Consider the following 16172-nt stretch of genomic DNA (forward strand, 5'->3'; position numbering starts at 1 on the left):
ATACTAGATAAATAATTAGTGTGTATGCATATAGTTTAATATTTGCTGTACATAAACTTACTAATATTAGATTTAAAAGGTTCTAAGTGTAAAATGAGAAAAAGCATTAACATTAAATGTTTCAAAAATTATAAAAGTAAGTACCTTTCTGAGAAAATCTTTTCCTTTGACACTGTTTAATTTTTTTCCCTTTTTTGTTTTTTAGGTTTGCAATTTTTTTTGGTGATGGCATGTTCAGAATCTTGGATCCTTAAGTTGACCATATTGGAAATACTTAGGAACCTTGGAAGTTAATGTTGTTTTTGAATCTATAAATGACTTTCTAGGTGAATTAGTAGATTTAATAAAAGTATATAAAAGAAGTTTGTTCCTGTAAGTTGGCCTGGTGTCTCATACTCTGGAGATAGTGGTCTTTTCTCAGCCTGGGGCGTCATGGGCCTCCTGTTTTCCCAGGCAGTTTATGGCATTCATCACACAACTGTTGGGTTAGCTTGTTTTCTTTTGCATCTGTCTGCATTGCAGCAGGAAGTTACTTAGATCAGAGATAATTACTGATAAAGGATAAAGAAGAGAAAAAAGAAGTGAAATGACTATCCTAAAAGTGGTAATCATAAAATTTAAACCTGAAATTGTCCCAGAATGGTCAAGAATACACAGATCTACCCAAGTTATTCACAGAGACATTTCTGGCAGATGCTGCCAATTTGCAATATTAGCATCGTGTAACGAGGAGGGAAAAGAGCTATGGTTTTTCACCTCCTCCCTTTCACTTGTCAGGTGAATGAATTAGTAGAAAGCAAAGTGGCTGAAAGGTAGGCAATGTGAGTTCAAAGGAAAAAGAAAAACAACTGAATATTCGGGGAGGATTAGTTCCTTTCAGGGACCCATGGAACACATTTCCTGTTTCTAGCTGTGGACCCAGGTGTGGACACGGGTATTCTTGGGGCAGATGGAGAACTGTTGCTGGGTGCCATTCTTGGTGGTTGTCTTTTACCAACTTCTTCTGTTCCTGCTGGGATTAAAGGACTCTGGGAATGTTCTGGAACAGTAACTTTGACAGTCAGGTTTTCTTAAGATTTCTTTTAGAAGGCTTTTAGAAGCTAAAGGGCTTATCCATTACTGTTCCCCTTCCCACCTTTGTTTTGCTTTGTTATAAGGAAAATTGACTGATGTATATTTAATAGAAGGAACATTGAGAACATTAGTTTTTTTAAAAAGCCACGTTACGTTTTAATATAAAACAACTGGCATTTTAAAATCTCTCCATCTGTGATACTTTTGTCTATCGAGGTGTTTCCTCTTAGCCAATTCTAGCCACACTATTGACTGGGCTTCGGCATTTGATATACCCAGAAAGAATTAGCCAGGCTAGAAAATCATGGTCCCCACTGGAATGAATGTTTTAAAAACCTTAAATTCTGAAAACTGTGACTACAGATGAAAAGAGACCCAAGAGGGTGAAAAAATTAAGAGTCTGACAATAAAGAGTGTGGGTAGGGCCGGAGTAGATTTTGTGGAGGTGACCTAGAGTGCACTGGAGGAGGAGGTCATGTGGCGAGGTGGGGCTGGGGTGGCGGGGGCAGGGGCCATCCTCTGTTCTTCAGGTAGCTCCACTAGTGTGCTGCAGTATTGTAAGGATAGTGATATGGAAATAAACAGGTGCATTACCTAACAGTGAGTTTGATTTTGTTTTGGTGTGTTCCAAATGGTGATGTGACTCAAAAGATTAGCTTAACTTCAAGTAAATATCATAAATATTAAAGAAAATGTTTCTAGTTAAGTTCCTGTTGTACAACTTAATAAAATAGACAACTAAGCATAGAGGAGAACGAAGCCATGTAAATTGTTGTGGTTGATGGTTGCTTCCTAGAAACTTAATAAAACATTCAGTTTTATGATTCACATTTTAGTATTCAGATTTTAGGTTGACCTCATTGTGCTATGGGAGTAGTTTAGTTGTCCATGGAAGTCCACAGCCTGCACATTCCCCAGCAGTTCAGAGATCTGGCTCCGTTTGCCCAAGGAGAAACAAAACTCTACTATGTGCGTAGGAAGCTAGAGAAAGTGAGCAGAAGCAATGGCCCTGTGCATTGGAAGTGTTAGACCAGCTCCTCCTGGAAATCTGAAAGCATGGCTCCTGTTTTAGTCAGTCTTTTCTCCTCTGTGACCAAAAGACATGACAAAAACAATTCTAGAGAGGGAAGGATTTATTTGGTAATCACAGTTTCAGAGGTCTCAGTCCATAGATGGCCAGCTGTTAGCCAGAGGTGAGGCAGAACATCAAGGTGGAAGGGCCTGGTGAGGAAGGCAGCTCAGGACATGATAATCAGGATGACTCAGGTCTCACCAGGGACAAAGTATAAACCCCAAAGGCATGCCCCCTGTGACTCCCCTCGGCCAACCACACCCTATCTGCCTACAGTTCCCACCCAGTGAATCCAGTCAGGTGGATCAGTGCCTGATCAGGGTAAGGCTCTCACAACCCAGTCATTCCACCTCTCCATTTCCTGAACTCTGGGGGACACCTCGCATCCTAATCTTGGCTCTTTTCCCTGAGACTGCAGCACAGACATGGCATTTTGTGTGGTTCCTGTCCATGCAGGACATACCTTTGACTGCCTGTCAGGAAGCCCTGATCTGAAAGATTGTCCTCCCTTTACTTCTGCCCTTGCTTCAACTTTGCTCTCCCACTGTCAGTAGTTCTCTGTCACCTTGGAGTGGGATGTCCACCCTGGAAGGTTGTCGATTGCCTCTCCAAACAGCTCCTGCTCTGAGTTGAGAACTTCATAAAGAAATGGACCAGAACTCTCTGCAGAGGCTGCCCCCATTTAGGCATGTTCAAACTAGAGCCCAAGGCTTATACATAGTGATGCCTCTTGCTGGAGAAGGTTTTGTTTCACAGTAAGTGAAATATTGTTTTTAAAATGAGCATGCTTTTTCCCTAAAAATTCTGGTTATTATGAATTCTTTCTCCCTAAGTGTGAATTTTTTCTCATATCTTGGGTGTAAAATGTGTACTTGAAGCTACAATAGTGGCTAGAAATTTGAGATTCATTGTTTTGTGACTTAAATTTGCAGCACATTTTCAGGAAAATAGTCAAGGTTTCCAGATTCCATTTTATTCCTTTCAGATTTTGTGAATGTCTGATTATCTCTGAATTTTATTAATTCATTTATAAGTTTAGGAAAAACTATCTTCAGTTAGAAAAGTATTTCAACACAAAGGTCCATTTGAACAGCTCCACAGTGAAATCGCAGACCATCTGCTTGTTATGTCATTCACGGGACTTTCCTGCAAAATTCAGCTTCACTCAGAAGGTCATCCTTGGAAAACGAAGAAGTCTGAAGAGTCTCTGCTCTTGGGACTAAGTGAACAGAAGGGCGTGTGTCCTCAGGGTAACAGTGCAACATATCCTGGAAGCATCTTGGACGGCATCACTGTTGGTACGTGAGGCAAGACTTGACTTTCATTTACGAATTGGACCTACAAGGTGTAAGCTAATCTGTATAACATAGATTTAATGTACACAAAATACAACCTTCACTCCAAAACATTTCTGTCAGTACAGTCTGTTGTTAATAACCCACACTGGTAGAGGGGAGCCTGGATCAGACAACTTAACTGAAGTCAGACAGCATTTAGGATTTGAAGGTGTTTTTGTAGTTCATTTTAGCATACAGTGTTTGGGATTCTACACATGTCCCTTACAATTTTCTGTCCCCAGAGAGAGGGACCCGAGAGAGGAGCTCAAATTGATCCATGCTTCAGATACCCATTTTACTGGGGAGAAAACATCAAGCACAAGATTCTAAAATTGGGTGGAGTCCTGTGACATTTCTTCTGCTTACACTTTCCAAGTAAATTTATTACATTTACTTCTAGCTCTTCAGAATGATGCCCAGTTTTAGTCACTGCCTTAAGACCATCCAGGTCAGTCTTCCCTCCTGTGGTCAGGTGTTATTCTGCTGAAGATGAGAGCTTTTCAGCTGTTTAATTGTGAGAATGCGCCTACTGCCTTTTATTCTACCTCCTTTCCTATGGGGAGTAGACTTGTTCAAGTCATAGGTGTCTTTGGCCTCTAAGGTTTGCCTGTAATAATTCATGGATTCTAAATGTGGCCTTTTGGTTGTGCTCTTGAGGTGGTCTCCATGGGACAATTGCTCTTCTCTGGGCATGGCTCAGGGTGGTTTCCAGCCTTTCCTTCCAACCACTGCATTCTCCTCAGGCTAGGAGGGGGTCTTAGCATGCCCCAGGGGTGGGAGGATGCAGAGCTACTCTGGAAGCTGGCTAGCTCCTCCCTCCTCCTTCAGTTAAGGAGATAGCTGAAGAAAGCCACCCGTTTACCTCAGGTGCTTTAAAAACACATGTGCAGGGAAGGCCAAAGTTTTAGGCCCACATGAACCCACATTGAATCTGCATTGTCTGTTCAGGTGTGTCTTACTTTAAAACAATTACAAAAATAACAACCCTTTAAAAAAATCGTCACATACCACTGATTAAGATACTGAATTTTTTCTTGTAGTTTTCAGAAACATTGCAGATGTGTTTTGTGTAAGAGAATATATTGTATATAATAATTTTCTGACTCTTGCTCTAATAAAAATTAAGTTGTCTAATTATTCAAAACTTAATAGTTTTATTTTTGAGAAAATTTTAAAGCATGACTATTTTTACTTTTCATTCTCAGAAGCTTGTATGTATGGTGTGCATGCGTCACATAATCAGACTCCATCTCTTTTCTCCAGTGAGAGTCTCTGAACTGTTCTGAGCACTGCATGGTAGGGGGACCCCAAGGCATATCAGGCTTTTCTGTGTGAGTAGCAGAAACTTTGTTCTAATGAAGTAGCTTGTACTTGAGTTTTAATAAGGACCTTTTTTGTTTAAAATATGCACACGAAGTAAAGGAAAGGAAATAGACAAAAACATCTACAAATAAGTCAATCTAAATCAGGGTCCAGAGCTAGTCTCCCTAAAGTTAGCAGTGCTAGTGAGTCAGTAGGCATGGCAGGGATGAGGGTGGGGATGGGGGCTCCCTTCTGGAATCAGCAGCGGCGTGGGCAGTGTGTTCGCTTTGTGCTGTGTGTCTGAAGCCAACGTCAGGAGACCTTGGCTACTGAAAGTTCACCCCATAGCTCTGGCATAATTGGTGGTGGTGGTGGAGGAGTGTCCCTTTACAGTAAAACAGGGACAAGGTAGGGACTTCAGACATTATTTTTGATAGAAAAATTCCTTTGTACTTTATGCCCTTTTCTTAGCTATATGTCCTCATTTTGTAAAATTAAGTTTATAGTCCTGAGTTCTCTAAAGGTACTCTTAAATTATTTTATTGGTCTGTAAAGTCAAAAAGCTGAGCACAACTCTTTTCTTGGAACTATAAATATTAGCATGTTAAAGTCTTGGTTCTCTTCAAGGACCTATTAATTTTTGTTTACCCCATAACCCATACTCATAGGACACTAGTTAGAGAGTCTGAGAACAGTTCGTCGAGACAATTACTTCAGCCCTGCTGTATATTGGGAGTCATGGTTTTAAAAATCTGACATGGTAGCCGTTAAAAGGACAACTAGCACTATTCTGTTTCTGTCAACTCTTGACCAGGGACTTCCTATAAATCTCTCAGATTACCAGTATTTATGCAAACATGCACTACAATACAGACTTCCAGGAAATCACTTATACTACCTTGCTGATAATTTTCTGACCTGCAAAATAGCCATCAACCTATAAAAAAGTTGTACAACAATCAATGACCAAAAATGATGCAGTGGTTATAATTTGTATCAGTTTTATTTCTGCTCATCTATAATACCAAGTTTAAGACTAACTCTAGATATCATTGTCTTGTGTGACTAGACCACTTGTATCACTTAGCTTAAAGAACTGGGCAAAAAGCCTCTGAAGGGAGGAGATGTCAGGGATGAATCTGTGATAGGTTCAAGTGGTGTGGTCACCTTCATCTTCCCCATGGAAAGACATTTTCTAGAAATATTTAAATAATAACCAGTTTTCATATCTTGTCCACTTAGGGCAAGCCAGTGCTTATATGATTTGTCATTGTTCTTATATATGATTTGTCAAGGAGTGAAGACATTGGGTTTTTTTCCTTGGGTTCCTCAAGAGTAGGATTGGTGTCCTTCCTAAGTGCTTGTGGGCAGGACATTGAAAGGAAGTCTGTGGTCCCTAGTCTGGTGTACCTCCCTTTCCTCTGGGATGTTGCTCAGTAGGGACAGCTTGCCCTATTCTTTGTTGTTTCCTTAGAGACTTCTTAGGAGTCCCAACATTGGGTTATTAAACCCTGGACTATGGGTAATTGGGCAGAAGCCTGCTTTCTGTGTTCACTGGAGTTGAGAGCAAGAATGAAATTGCTAAATAAGATGAAATTGGCTGGAGGGTATTTGAGACTCCATGTGCAGGTGACTCCCCATCCTTTCTTATGGGTGGAGGAACATCTGTGGGGGCTTTTGAGTGTCACAATACTAGAAGGCAGAGTTTGTAGTTAAAATTGGATTTGGATGAAATATTTTGAAATTTCTCAATTTTGCAGCAGAGGAAGATGATAAATTGATACATATTGACATAGCCAGAAACGATGATCCTTGTGGAATTTGGGAAGAGGTTCTGCTCTGTCTTGATGACACAGCTATAAGCAGGCATCTCAGTCTTTTCTCCTTCCAATATCTCTGTCTTGTTCCAAAGCAAATTGTATTTTTGGTTAAATGACCTCTGAGGTTTCCCCTAGAAATTGGGTTTTCCTTTAGCTCTTGATTGGTTCTCAGTGGCCTGGTAGGCACCGTGTCAGCTTAGAAATTCATGTCACAGAATGGATTATTATGCAATTTTAAGAGCCCCATTTGTGGAGTCCTCTGGAGCATATTAAAATATTGAAGACATTGTAGGATAGTTTTTCTGCTTTGAGAAATGAGAAAGTACTTAATGACTGGGCCCAGTGTAGGCTTAATGTGCAACTCTGGGCTTGCTTGGGCTGCATCCCCAGTTCCTGTTTGGCCTGATTCAACAGGTCTCTGGCTGAGTGGCAAGACAGAATTTCTGAGCAGTTCAATTTCTTGATGATCTACAAAGTTTAAGGCAGGTATTGGAGCATTGCTTTATTTCCCATACATACATATATATATATTTTTTTTTTAAATAAAAACATTTTTCCAGAATATTACTAAACATTTTCTCCCTTCGATCTCTCAATAACTGTTTTCCCAAAGTACAGATGAATTATTTTTCTTGTAAAGGTGATCTGCTTTGTACAGTTTTCAAATGATGTGGAAAAATAAAAAGAACTAAGTTTACTGCCTCACTACTGTTACTACTCCAGTCCTCACCATTGTACACTGCTTTGCTGTCAGTGGCTTGCGGTGCACATTGTCCATGCTAACAGCATCCTTTCAATGGCTGTGCTGTGTGGATGGAACAACTCCCTATTGCTGGAAATTAAGTGGTTTACAATTTCCGTTATTTGAGTTCTTTCCAGTTTTTGAGTCTTAAAAACTCAGTTTCAGTGACTATCCTTCTGTATAATTTCTACACTCACCCAATTATCTCCTTGGTATAAATTATAGACTCTTCAAAAATTGGGATGTCTATATCTGAGATGCACAATACTGGAATTAGTTCTGTGAGGTGATGTCTTTGAGCATTTTGTGTGTGTGCTCAAATCACCCAAGCAGCAGCTTCTCCCTTCAGGTCTGCATGGTATGTTGCAGGATGGGTGTGGAGGATGGATGGCAGCCTTTCCTGCACCACTTGCCCCAGTACTTGTTGCAGATAAAGGTCGTCTGCAGCCAGGTATTAGGTACTGACTCCAAGACAAACGACCAAGATTTAGAGTCTAAAATGATGAGTGCGAGTCATAGGAAACAGAAAACAGAACTTTCTGGCTTCCTCCCATGAAACTGCTTTGATTCCCAATTCTACTTGTCTAATTAGGCAGATCAAAGAGACACATACTTTGGAGAAGTGGAAGTTCTGGTGCATTTCTCAATCTAGCCAGTCTTAACAGAGGGCCAGATGTAAACGTCAGTTCATTCTCGTTGCATGAGGGAAGATACCTTCTGGAAGGTGTCTGATTGGATCTGCACACTTAGGGTTGCTTGGCGTCTTCTACTCTTGTGTTTGCCCCAGCCAGTCTTGGGTCTTAAGATCTCTGGATGGTTTCTAGACTAAATCGCTGGCCACTGAAAGTGAGTAGAACCCAAAGCCTTGTAAGGACTCCATGTCCCACTGTGGAAGGCTTGGCTTCAGTTGAAGTCATTAATTCTATTCTCCATAAAAATGAGCTCCACTTGAAAACAAGCTATACCCATTCCTCCTCCACCCTCCTCCTCCACCCCCCCCCCACTGCCTTTACATTTGTTGCTCACAAGCCTTGCTCCCTGGTGTCCCTTATACCTCTGAAATGCTGAAACGTCCTCAGAGAAACATTCTCTGACCAACCCATGTGAAGTAGCACCTCTGGCACTATCTCTGTTTCCTTGTAGCTGTCACAACCTGGTCACAACCTGACATACATTTGTCCTCTGCACTAAAATATAAGCTCAGAGAAGGCAGGTTCTTTTTTTAGTTTGTGGCTATTTCCTCAAGAGAAATCCCTGATGTTACTCATTGAGTCTCTGTTACTTGACTACGAATCAAGTCCAATGCCTCCAGCGGAAGAATTGTGAAGAAACTTGAGATTTTAGAGGATTTGGATTTGCAGGAGAGCAGTACCTACCTCTGGCTGAGGAGGGGCTGCCCTGTCCATTAGTGCCAGGCCTCCCTCTCTGTCCTCTGTCTGAAGCCAGGGCCTAAAATTCCCCATTTGGATGTTGACATGTGATGGTGAGGAACATTGTGTAAGCATTTGTAGGGACTGGTCCAGTTGACATTTGTGGAGTAACAGCCACGGTGCTGGGCATTATGTGGGGAACCAGGGTCACAGAAGTTGCCTGGTCAGAGTTGCCAAGCTGATGCCTCCTTGAAGTGAGAATGTAGGGGACAGGATTGCCCAGCTGCAACCCCCAGGCCAGACACAGGAGCTCTGAGGGAGGGAAGCTGTGTTCATTGGGACAGAGTCATGTGGAGCCTGGCTGCTTGTGGGGAGGCATCAGCCTGGGTTGCGCTCCTGATCTTGGGTAGAGGAGGGCAGAGAAAGGAGAAGTGAACCCACCTAAGGGTGCTTGGGAGCTCCCAGAGCTCTGGAAGGAGGAGGGAACTCAGCCCCACTAGTAAGATCTCATGATTCCTCTTTCTACTGTAGACCTCTGTGGTCTCAATTCAGAACCTAATGTTTAAAAGTATATTTGTGGGGAATATTCCAGAAAGTTCCAAGACCCAGAAAGCCTATTGAAAACCAACTTTTAAAACAACAAAATTTGTATTTTTCTTCTTTTTCCCTCCCTTTTGTAAGATGAGAGACAAAAGAAGAGACAGAATAGCTCCTGTTTCTCTAAGAATATGAATAGACTAAAAGGAAACAGGATTCCTAAGGGGATCTCACTTATGCAAGCAATACATTATTCAAAAATAAATTCTTCAAATACTCCAAAGAGGTCCCTTGAACTTTTCTGTAAGGAATGAATATTTAATTGAAAACAGAAGCGTAGTGCAAACATGCATGAGCATGCTATCCTAACCTATGGAGACAGCTTTCCGGCCTAGTTCTGAGGAGATTTGATTTCTGTCCTAGCTGAAATTACCAAAATGTCGTGCTACAGTGTGCTGACACAGAAGGTTCTGAGCAAGAGGCACACACGACATTAGTAGCATCAGGAAAAACCCTGATGACAGTAGGCCCTCACGGTTATGCTGTCCACTGGGTCCTATCGCCTATGCACCAGCTCTTAGAAATCATGCTACAGGGATTGACAGATTCCTCCTGCCCAGTCTTCACATTGTCACCTGGGAATTTAGTTCAGTTGCAGATTCTGATTTGATCATTCCTCCTTTAACCCCCTTGAAGGGAAGCCCCTCTGCTGCTCCACTGGCTGTGTGGCAGTGGTGGCAAGTCCCAGCTTGCCAAGGCCTTGGGCATGCATAGATTTCATGGAAACTTTGAGACTGTTCTGGGAGTTGAGCAGTGCTGGTGTGACCTACTTTTACCCATTACAAAATCAGCGAGGCAGATGGCCAGAGTGTGTGCTAGGATCCAGAGTTCGACTCGTGGAGTGCTTACGTTGAACCAGTTCTGACCTGGTTATTGCATCATGGGGCAGGGGTGAAACTAAAATGGTAGTTTTGGAAACACAAAGGGAAAATACAGAAATATTCTATTATTAGAATTGTGTCTTTTGAGGGTTTAAAAGTAAGAGCTAGTGGGCTAAGGACATGTAAAGTTTGCATGGGAGTTTTAGACTTGCCATTTTTAGGCAACAGGACAAAGCACAAGCTGAGTGTCTTAATCGTGGCAAACTTCAAAGATGGTCTTTGGGGAAAGCTGGTTCCACTTGAGCATAGGCAGCCTTCCCCCTTCCAGATGGAAACAACCTGAGAGCTCCGTAGTGTTGGTGGATGGAGCGCCATGCTGTCAGATGACCCAGAGGACATGCAGATTACCTGCAGGTGGGCTCAGCCTCAGAATTGGCAGATCAGCAAGGTTTTAACGTGAAGTCTGGGTGATGTTCGGTGAGGTCTTGTGCGTATTCTTCAGATGGTATGTGCTGAGAAATAGCTTAATGTTACAAAACAAGGAACCACAAGGAACCAAAGACTGGCTTGGACATGAAGGGTGGTGCTGTGGACTGGTCCCTGGTCCCTGGTCCCTGCTGTCCTGACTTGTGGCTCTTGTGTAGATATTTTCCCTCATTTGTACCTTAGCTTTATCATAGTTTTTAGCATTCAGAAAATTTTGCAATTTCATTTAGACCAAAAATTTAAGCTTTTATTTTGTGCTTGTTTTCTGCTTTTATGTCTAAAAATGTTTTCCCATTCCTGAAATAAAATGACTACTTAAATTTATTTTTAATTGTAGACTTAATTGGAAGACAGTGGAATTACTGTTGGCAGCAAGTGTTTTGAGAAAAAATACACCCCTTAATTAAATTTGGTAGAGTCTTAACCAGATGTGTATATCAGAATCACTTGTCTCTCTGAGCTTTGAAAAATTCCCAATGCCAGGGTCACATCACAGATCCACTGGATTGTTTTGTAGAAATACCTTACACAAGTCTACAGGCTTACAAAGGGTCCAGTTGTAGGTGATTTTTTTTTCTGTTATTGCTTGATTTACACACTAGTTTTTGTTAGTATAGTGGGTATGTTTGTCATAATCGTTACCATTTGTTAACAATGAGAATTAGAGCACTGTTCTCACTTCCGTGTGGGAGAGATTCCAAAACTATGTGCACCCAGGAATGGGAGTGCTCCCTGCAAAATTGTGCTGTTCTCCGAAAGTACCAGTCTCACAGATGGCATCCTTTGATGTGCCTGTGCTTATTTCTGAGTTCTATAGTTGAGTCTCATTTCTGCCTTATGTGCTACTACACTGTAGCAAAAAGCTTTTAAAAAAAAACAACCAAAATTTAGAATATACAGTATTTATTAATGCTTTATATTTGTATAATATTTTGTACCAAAAATCATTGCTCTTTGTTGCAAACAGTAGTGTCTCATGTGAATTGGCATATGGAACTAGTTGATTTTTGCAACTTGGGAAAAGAAAGATAAAAAATTGTCATTTATATCTCTGTACAAATCCAACTGTGTTCATCAGTTAAGACTGAAAGCACATTTCTAGTTTTCTGGCCTGGGGTTTCAGATGTGCTCATTCAAGACTATATAAGGCAGTTTGCCTGTGAACCAGCTGATTCATTTGAGTGTCTGCCTGGTAAGCAGCATTCTTTTCTGAAGGAGCAGCCAGTGGCCTATAACAGGCAAGAAGGAAGTACAGGCAGACCTTGACTTTGGGCATGTAACATAGATGTCCCTGAACCTCAGAAATGATGAAGTTGATGACGACAGTGACAACTGGCCTCCTCTTCAGGCTGTGGGGGAGTTTACATCTGGAGTGTTTTCCTTTTGTCTCCCACCCTGCCGGAGGCAGATGACTTGAGTGGGGTGTTTCAGTGTGAGGAAGGTGGACAGAGAGTTCCTAAAAGAGGTTCTTTTCTGTTTTTTAGGTCCTCTGATCAGTCTGGGAGAGTTGTTATATACACCCCAAACACAAATAATACAAAGATCCTGACTTACAAAGTGCTAAATTTTGTGTCACTAATGAGAAATTTATTACTTATATGAAAATGTAAAATGAGAGAGGCATTGCCTGAAATAGTTATTACAGTATTTTTATATCATTTTCATGTGAAAATTACTTAAACCCAGATTTGAGTGCATTTTTGATAATTTCAAAAAGAAAAGGGCCATGTTGCCCAAAACATAAGTATGGTAGCTGAATGGCTGAGTCTGAGGAAGGGACTGAGCTCTGGCTATGCAAGACACAACCCGCTATAGACTTGGCCATGCAAGATACAACTCAGAGCAGTTTTCCTGGCCATCTTTGTTTGGAGGGCAGTATCCGAGGGTATGACTTGAGCTGAGAGCTGGACTGGAATGCTGAATGGCAGGATATGCCGCGGGATCCACTAACTCAGCATTCCAGGGCCAGCCAGGCTCCCCTCAACCCCAAGCCTGGGGCCTGTTGCTCAAGGTCTCCCTGCCCCTCATTGCCCCCTGCAGGTTGAAGCACTTGCTGGCTGGGTTGTGTGGTCTTTCACACCCCCTTCAGTTCTGGCATTCTATGTTGAAAAGCCTATTTATTGATTATTGTGGACCAGAAAAATCCAGAGAGGTTGAAAGATAGCTGGTTGTGATGGCACACATGATAATCCCACTGACTTGAGAGCCTGAGGCAGGAGGATGGGAAATTCAAGGTTAGCCTCAGCCACTTAGTGAGACCCTGTCTCAAAATCAAAAATAAAAAAGTGCCAGGGAATGTAGCTTAGTAGTATAGTCCCCCTGGGTTCCATGCCCAGATCCCCTCCAGCGGCCAGGAGGTCGTGATAATGGCAGTGCCCTTCTCCAAAAAAAAAAAGAAAAAAGAAAAGAAAAAGAAAAACAGAGTCTGAGCTCCTTTCTGGCTGAGGTTCCTTTGGAAGCAAAGCAAAATAAGGTTCATGATCCACCTTCTTACTGATCTTTGCAGGGCAGCACCATGGCCAGCTCCCATCCGACTGGTTAGGTCATAGTTTCACCCAGTTTGCCCATTGCCCCACTTCAGTGACCCCACATCATGTCATGGCTCCAGAGGATCTGGCCTTTCCAGCCAGAGCCCTTATCTCCACCCCCCCCCAAAAAAAAACCCCACAAAACCTAGAGGAGGGCATCTCAGGTCAGTGGGCTATGATATCAGTTTAATGGCCACAAGACTTCTTAAAGTAAATGAAATAAAATATATCAAAATGCTTCATAGTTAATAAGGATGATAATTATTTAACAAATTATTCACTTTTATATTCGTAGGTTTGTGTGTGTGTGCATGCGCACGCGTGCTTGCACACTTATTGCAGTGAAAAATGTTTCTCATTCTGAGTTGTAATCAGGAAAAAAAAACCATTGGTATGGACTCATAATTCCTTATCTTCAGTCCACATTGCAAAAGCTGAGTTTTTTTAAGCTTGGCACAAAGTCATTTGGCAGCAAAACACAACATATTGTGATTTAAGGTTATTTATAGTCTTTCTTTAGTGTATTTGTATGCTCAGCTGCAGAAAGGAGTGGTACCTTTGACCCCAGTGGGCAACTTGCACCTGATTATTTTTCTAGAGGCAAAGAAACTTTTACTGCAGGGGTTTTGCATAAGAGGTTGTGGATCTGCATGAGGAGTGTAACTGTTGTTTATTAGTTCAGCAAACATTCATTGAACCCTGTGAGCTTGGCACTGTACTGGGTGTCAGATGTAGAAGGAAGAAAAGTTAGTGTGAGATGAACTCTTGGAGAACTCAATCTCAAGGACAGGGTGAACTTGGGACCACCAGAGCTGGGCTTCCACTTCCTATTCTTCCTCTTGGTTAGCTTACCCAGACCCACAGCTGCAGGACTTTCTCTTCACTTGGCTTCTGCATCTCCCCTTTCCAGCTCTCCTTCAGGGCTTCACACCAGACTTCAGCTCAGCATTGAAAGACAAACTCCCAGCTGCCTCCTCCCATATTCCTGCGTCTAGTGTTCCCCTCACCTGGTCTCCGCCTTCTCCTGCCTGGCACTGTCATCCAGTCATTGGAAACTGTTGCTTTCCCCTGGCGGTGGCCTCCTGCCTCTCTCCTTCCCCCTCCTTCAGTGCTCTGTGCTGGTACAGGTGTTCATTATATTCTCCCACACAAAACAGATGGTCTAGAAGGGTGATCAGGGACACAGGGGTGTTGGGGTCATAAAGACCTGGGTTTGAGTTGTGTCTCTTCCCTGTTTTAGCTGAAGGATCTTAGTTTCCCTTCTTGGAAACAGGGTTGGTGATAATTAGTTTGTGTATGAGTTAATTTAGGAATAGAAATGTATCCAGGGCATATGAACACCATAAGCAATGTGAAAAAATAAGTCACATTCTGGGTGCAGATATTTACAGGACCCAGAACTAACAGATTAGTATTTCGAATCTATTAAAGAGCTTCTTTCAAACCAATTTTAAAAATACATTTTTTTAAATGGGCAAAAAATATGAACAGGCAATTTCTGAAGAGGAAATCAGAATATCATTAAGTATGTAAAAAGATATCTGACTTCATTAGCAACTCGGAAAAATCAAATTAAAACAATGACATGCCCGGGGGGTGTAACTCTGTGGTACCATGCTGGCCAGTTTGACCCTCTGCATTTAAAAACAACAACAACAACAATTTACCTGTCATATGGCACAAAGTGTAGCCAGTATGTCAAGCACAGATCATTTGCTTGGCATGTTGCTGGTGGGTGTGTAAACTGGCCCACACTCTGTTTTAAAGCAGTTGGGAATATCCAATAAAGCAGAAGCTGTGTATGCACCGGCCACCCAGCAATTCCATCGCCAGGAATATCCTTCGAAGCATTGTTTTTAGTGGCAAAAGCATTAGAAATAAAAATGTCTCATAAAGGGAGACTAGGTTGATTGTAGATATTCATTTAATGAAATGCAATAGAGTTATTAAATAAATTAAAAGCTTCATTTGTATCATCATGTATAAATCTTGAAAAAAAGCAAACTACAAAAGTGGCTGCCCCAGGAAGGGGCATGGAGAAGCTTCAGTTGCATGTAAAACGATTTATATCTCAAGAAAAAATAAGCTATGAATATGAAATGTTAACATTGGACAGAGCTGGGTGGTGGTTATATAAGTGACCCTCATATCATTGCTTTTACCCTTCTATGTCTGAAATGCTTTATTTCTGGAAAGCAGTTGGTGGCGTACAGTAAGTACTACTTCTGCTCCATTCAGAAGGCTTCTACAATGTCCATTTTCCTGAATTGAGTTCCAGTCCGCCTGTCTGGCAGTCCAGTTCACATCAAATCTAAGCTTCTGGTAAGGAGCTCAGGACCCTCTACTCCCTGACTCCAGGCTCTGCTCCTAGCCTTGCCCTCCCATGCTTCCCTTGAGGAACCTTTATAGGGTGCCAAGTCATGCATGGCCTGTGGGGTTTCTGTGGCTAGAATCTCCTCCTCCCTTTCCTCTGACTATGCAAACATGACCCCCCCCTTTCAGAGCCTATTAAAAGGTTGCCCCATTCTCCTTTCTACCCACCCACCCATTACCTATGTACTCACTCACTCTTGTGTCCACCCATTCACCTATCCGTCCACCCACCTACCCTTCTTTCTGTCCATCTGTCCATCTATTTATTGAGCCTCTTCAAAGCTTAAGGCATATGTAACCTACCCTGATTGGCCCTGCCAGAAAGAATCACAATTTCCACAAAAATCCTTGTATTGATGTAAGCCTCCAACATGGAATTGATCACGCTAAAGTTCGTTCATTTCCTCTTGCTAGACTAAGTACTGAAGGGCAGTTACCATTCCATTCATTTTTAATGAACTGTTCTTTCAGGAGCTCATTAAATATTGTCCAAAACATTGAAATCAATGTTAAGATTAGGGTTTAATCCTCATTTGAAATTGAATACTTGGTGTCTTTAGCTCCTTGATTTTCATAGGCGGGCCACACACTCCCTTTTGTCTCTGATACCTGAAGGATTCCTGATTCTGCCATTCTGCCTCACATTTGCT

General features: G+C 41.9%; 1 protein-coding gene across 2 annotated transcripts in view; it reads left to right on the forward strand.

Moving 5' to 3' along the window:
* The window catches only part of Xkr6 (XK related 6), a 230751-nt gene that overhangs the window by 70439 nt on the left and 144140 nt on the right, over positions 1-16172 (forward strand). Inside the window, exon 3 of one of the 2 annotated variants that reach the window (XR_003301705.1) lies at positions 206-276. The exons of the other annotated variant lie outside the window; for it this stretch is intronic. The gene's annotated coding sequence lies outside the window, so the exon portion shown is untranslated. Of the gene's footprint in view, positions 1-205; positions 277-16172 lie in introns of those variants that run through there. 2 annotated transcript variants of the gene reach the window in all.

The sequence above is a fragment of the Urocitellus parryii genome, chromosome 14 (genome assembly GCF_045843805.1).
Source record: "Urocitellus parryii isolate mUroPar1 chromosome 14, mUroPar1.hap1, whole genome shotgun sequence".
Classification (NCBI taxonomy): Eukaryota; Metazoa; Chordata; class Mammalia; order Rodentia; family Sciuridae; genus Urocitellus; species Urocitellus parryii.